This window comes from Lathyrus oleraceus, chromosome 6 (assembly GCF_024323335.1).
Source record: "Lathyrus oleraceus cultivar Zhongwan6 chromosome 6, CAAS_Psat_ZW6_1.0, whole genome shotgun sequence".
Lineage (NCBI taxonomy): Eukaryota > Viridiplantae > Streptophyta > Magnoliopsida > Fabales > Fabaceae > Lathyrus > Lathyrus oleraceus.
The window spans coordinates 255,617,278-255,623,625 of NC_066584.1; positions in this window are offsets into that span (position 1 = coordinate 255,617,278).

Sequence of the window (6,348 nt, forward strand, 5' to 3'; positions counted from 1 at the left end):
GATCCCTTTGCTTATTCCCAACAGCGGTCTCTGATCCTCGACGATCCTTCTTGTTCCCCTAACAGTGGTCTTTGTCCCTGGCAGCGACATTGCTCGATCCGCAGCGGTGATTGGTTTCCTGGTATTTGTTGCCCCCACCAGATTGGATTTCTCTTTTGAGATGCAGTACCGGATGTCTGTCTATTGATTCCTGGACCCGTTTGTGTTAGATATGTCTATTTGTCAGCATTAATCATACATAAACCACGCATATACATGCATAATTATAACATTCAAATATTCATGTTGCATTCTTTGCCATATATCTTTGTTTGTTGTCTCCTGCTATTTGGTGATACATATTTCCCCAAGCAGATGTTTGTGTCTGATCTCTCCATATAGAGTCAGTCCCATAGGCAGAAAGTGTTTATCCTTTCTTCCATATTCCCCACTGAGTTATGTCCTCGTGGATGATTTTTGGTTTCAATTTCCTCCCAAAACATGTATTGGGATGGAATTACTCCTCTGAGTTTGTATCCTCATCGGGTTGAGTCTTCTTTCATTCTGTCTCTCTAGTTTGTTCCTAGATTGCCTACTCTTGTTACTTCCCTTGCACTTCCCTATGGTTCAGGTGATCAATTACTCAGTAAACCATAATTGTTCATTCTTTCCCCAGCAGATGTTGTGGCCTTCTACCCAGTAACCGGTAGTTATAAGTCTTATTTCTGTGGTTTTCTAACTAATAACCAGTAGTTGTAAACCCCATTTTGTCCCCATGCAGAGTTAACCTTCCTTGTTGTGCATCCTAACAAATGACAGTTACTCTTTTCTGTGGTTTTCTACCCAGTAACTGGTAGATGTAATCCTCTGTTTGTTGGTTATCTTTATCCAATATTTGGTATTGATATTCCTTCAGTTTTGAGTATATCTCCCAGTAACGGGTGATATATCTCTTGGATAATTGCTCTAATTAAGCAATGTATCCGTGGCGAGTCATCTTTCATTTACCCTTTGTTTGGTAATGATTGTTTCTCCCCTTGATTGGTCATCATTTTATACCCAATAGTCGGTATCCCGATGTCCTTTCTTTTCGGTTGATTTATCCTTTGTTAACCCAGTAACCGGTTGTAGATAATCTTCTATGCGAGTATGTTATCTATGTTCTGACGGTAATAAATAATATATCTCATGCACCCTTCTGTCGAAGTCTTTTTCTTCCCCAATTGAGTAAGATTCGTATTTCCCTATGGAATCGAATGCCCATCCTGTAATCGAGTCTGCTTTGTCAGCCCTCCTTTTGAATGATGAGTGTCTTGGATATATTCCCCAATTCACGCCTGGTTGGTCACCTATTATATGCCCAGTAACCGGTATCCCTAGTGTTCCTTCCTTCTGCTCCCTATTATGACTTTTTGTCCCCTGTGGAGTCAGATTTTCCTGAGTTGAAATTTACCTTTTTAGGTTTTCCTCAGATGTTCCGGATGATTGATATCTCTCACCCTTATACCGGTCTTAGATATTCATTCTCCCCAAGCGTGTTGTTCTCTCACCCTTATACCGGTGTCTCAAACACATGTCTCTTTGAGCTTATTACCGAGTAACCGGTAATACCTCATTTGTTTCTTCCTCAGCTGAGTCCCTTTGTGGAGATCCCCATCTGAGTCCGGATTTTTATCCGAAGTATCCTTTGTGGATAGTCTTGTTGTATTGGCATATTCCCTAATACATGCGTCTTTGCTTCATCTCGAGTCTTTCCATTGATTTATTTTCATGGAATCCCTCTCGTGTCTCCCAGCAAGTTCTAAGTAGTGACATGCTCACGCATTTTATCCCCTTTATTCCCCAGTAAAATCCCCAAAGTCTCTGTCCCATTTATGAGTGTATTACTCATATGGATTTTCAGTTCTCCTGATTTCTTTTCCTTTGTGGACATATATCCCCACAGAGTATTAACTTTTGCATACATACATTTGTATCATGAGGTCTCTTAGGGACCAAAATTCATGTCTTTGTTATTATTTAAGCCCATTCTACCTCGTCGAGGCGAAGATTTTAACCTTCATATCTCCGGCTAGAATGACCTTAAATAGGGGCACCTGTAAGACCCCAGTTTTGACCCTAAGATCCCTCATGGCCTCATAACATTGCTCATTTGCATTTTCCTCAAGGATCATAGCATCTTGGCTCCTTACCCTTGGGTTGGGACTTGTGTGAGTTGGTTTGAGACCACCAAGCACACTTGAATTGTATATTATTGCTTTTATTATGTTGTTTACTAACCAAAAGCACACAAATATGTCACTAACTTTCTTTATTTTAAAGCTTGAGCAATCATGTGATCCAAGGCTCCTATAAGGCTCTTATACCCATTGAAGTGGCCAGATGAAAGTGAAAGCAAGCATGACAATGGTTCCCAAAGATCCCCATCATCATATATGCCTCCCAAGTATCTAAATTTGTCAATTTGATCAAGACAAACCAAAGGGCTTGAGGATTGTTTCCCAAGGAAACCCTAATTCAACTATGCTTTGATTGTGCCTTGCTCATGAAGCAACCTCAACCTATGATCAAATAAAATCAAGGGAAGTTCTTTCATTTATCATTTTACACATATATGAGCTCATGCGAGTGTCCTCAATCATTCATTCATCAAGATTTGAAGTTTGGACTTGAGAAGTTGATCAGTCAATTCATCTGACTATTTTGAAATCCATTGAGACCTAACTTTTGATGTGTTTGTCAAATAAAGATGACCCCAAGAGAAAACATTTTCTTAGGAACCATATGAATAACTTTCATGTTCATAAAAAATCCATTTGAAACTTTTAAGGTCATCATTCATTTCAAAACATTATAGGTCATTTTGACTGAAACCCTAATTTTGGGTCAATTTCCCAAGGACCTAACTCCTTCATTTTTTATGATTTTGAGGTGGGACCAAGTGTATTGGAAATTTTAAGATGTCTAATTCAATTGTTATGTTGGACAAAATTTCATAATCCTAAAATAAATACATGTGATAATACAAAACATTATAGGTCACTTTGGACCAAAGTCATTGAAATGTGAAAAAGTCCAACTTCAAGTGCCCATAACTTTCCCATACAAAATCCAAATGATGCAAAATTTCAGTCCACATTTATTTTCATGAAAATATCTACAACTTTTATGTTGAAGTATTTGTCATTTGAGGCTTGCATAATTGAAACAGAAGGGCTTGAAGTTGGTCCATTTTGGCAAAATTTCCATATACATGTTTTGCACATCGGACTTCATGGCTTGTTTTAAATATTTTCCCAACTTCAAATGGATTTTTGTTCAACATAGCATTTTTCCTCATGTCAAGTCCTTTCCAACCATTACCCACATGCCCATGTTTCAATTTTGCAAATGGCATTTTCGAACAGGTGAAGTTTTGTGATCATTTATGGAAACCATGTTGAATCTTTGTGCACAAGCTAATGCAATGAAATCTGCACATCTAAACCATCTCACTTGCATCTCAGCTTGCATTTTCCATTGCTTTTGGGCCTCCCGTGCGCCTGTACAGGCCCATGCATGGAGGACCCAACTTCACATGCACACGAGTTTCTTCATGCATTGCATCATCCTGGCCTATAAATAAAGTGCTTCATTCTCTTCAAACTTCAACCTAAAGGCGCCTGAAATTCTGCAGAAGTGAAATCAAAACCCTCACTCAAAGGAATTCTGATTTTTCTCTCAATTTTTCAAGTTCAATATTCAACTTCATTGGTTGATCTTTGAACTTCAATTCCTTAGCCTAGCTTCTTTGTTACGTCAAGAGTAAGCTGCATCAAAGAATTGTAGTAGATAAAGCATTGAAAAGTTGCACTTCAAAGGTTGTTATTCAAACTGTTTTCATTCGAATCTCCTTGGATATTGATCATTTTTTATGTTGGTTGGTACCTCTGAAGTCCTCATGTGAGAGGCAATTGATTTGTGCTTTTAATTTTATGAATTGAGCAAACTCAGATTGAACACCTCATTTTTTTATCTCAGATTTCCCCTTCTATGAGAGTCTAGAGTAGAAACTAAGGGCACAAGGATGATGTACATCACCCCAGCTTTCTATTGATGTACGGATCGTGCATTATGGTGGAGGTTGAGAAACCTGCAATTCTGGCCGGAATAGTGAGTATCACCGGAGAAGACGGTGGTTTCCACCACCGTCCCCACGTGGACGAGTTCCTGGCCCTTAGATCTGGCTCTGAGGATTTAATCCTAGCCCTTGAACGTTATGACTTGTTTTAATGCTTGGTGCTTCGCGTTTGACTAATCCACACCATGAGCGCGCGCTTATCAGCCACTTGATGCGCCACGTCAATTAATGAATCAAGATCTGACGCCTCTGGTTTTTTTGTGATTTTTAATTTCTGTTTTAATTTTCTTTTATTTCATTTTATTTTAAAAATTCATAACTTCTTTATTTGGAATCACAAAAATAAGGGACCAATTGCAAAAATAATTCTATTAAATTCTAGTTTCTAAAAATGATTTTTAATTATTTTTGTGATTCCATTTAATATTTTTTGTGAATTTTCTCTTTTCTGGTTATTTTTAATTCATTCAAAATACTCTTCAATATTCGAAAATGCCAAAAATATTTTTTTAACATCTTTGAATGATGATGAATCTATGAAAAATATTCTCATCAATTTCTTAATTGATTTGAGATTTATTTGAGATTTTAGTTCAATTATGTTATTTTTCTTCATTTTTAATTATTATAAATTAGTTTCTGTTTTCAAAAAATGATTAAAAAAATTGTCAAACCTTGTTTGACCATGTTGGACTTATGATGATCCAATTGGACTTTTTCAAGTTGATTTGAATTGGATTTGAAGTTTGACCTTTATTTGTTTATTTTAATTCAAGTATTATTTTAATTCTAAAAAATACCAAAAATATTTTTATTGTTTCTTGACTTCTAAGCTTCATCTCACTTCTGTTTACCATTGATTGATGTTGATTCCATTCATGTTTGATCAATGTCTGTTGGTTATGTCATTTGAATTTCAATTATGTACATTCCATTTTCTTCTTCTTATTCTTCTTCTTTTTTCTTTTTGACCAATGAGTTAATGATTGGTGGTTAGCCTTGACATATGAGGGGCTTAACCTTCTTTGATCCAAATCAAATTCATCTTGATCAAAGATCAAGTGAATTACTTTGCATTAGAGATAGGTTGCTTCTTGGTCAAGCAAAAAACCTAAATCCATACAAGGTCGTTCTTCTTTTCTTTTGGCATGGCAAGTTGTAAGAGCTTGGCTTACTAGTCATGATATCTAACTTGTGTTTATTTGCCTATAGTTTTATTGACCGGCCTCAGATAGGTGTGACTACTACATTAGTCCACCTACGATTGCTTAACATAGCGCTAAATTGCCTTATGGCACACTAACGCTAACTCCTAATTACTAACTTTTAATTCTTGCAATTTACCCTTAATGCAATTTAATTTCTTGCTCATTAATTCAATTTTCTTAGCCCTTTGCTCACTTGAGCTCATGTTTATGTTAATGCAATTTGCCTTTTGCTCACTTGAGCACATTATTGTGAATATACTATTCTCTTGTGCTTTGTTTTATTTTGTTTGTGTGAACCCAATGGAAATGGAGAAAGGACTTAGATTTAGGACCTTACCTATGCTAAATGGAGTTTGAAGAGCAACTAGGCCTCTTGCCTTTAGAATGCTAAAAATTGTCAAAGAACAACTAGGTCTCATGCCTTTAGAATGCTTAATCTTGAAGATGAATTGAAAGGATCCCTAATTCTAAACTCACTCTTGTCCATTCTTTTATTGCATTGTGGAACTTAGTGATTTGTGTGTTCTTGTGATAGGGATCCCAAACTTGAGCTAATTAGAAGAACCATTGTCATGAACATCCAAGATAAGAGAGCCAAAGCCCATTGGAAGATTCCTAGGAGCTTGATTGAATATTTGCTTGATTGCTTGAGTTATTTGCTTATTGCTTGCTAAGTCCAAAAGAAAGGAGCAACTTGGATCATCTTTATGATCTCAGGAAGGGAACTCCAATTGGTTTTATTTCTCTTCCCTCATCTTTGCATGTTTATGACCTAGCCCTTCTCTTCTTCTCCCCACTCTAACCCAAGCCAAACATTTGTGCAAACATTAACATTGTTTTCAAAATTAGAAACCTAGGCACTATGCCTTTGATTTTTTTCAAATTCTTTTCATAACACTTATTTTGAATTGAATCTTAAGTCAACTTTGACTTTATTTTGTGAATACTTTTCATCTGTAAATACAACTCATTCAAATTGTTTTGTGGTTCCAATGACCATTTGTGTTAAAGCCTTTGATAAACATTAGCTATTACGTTTGA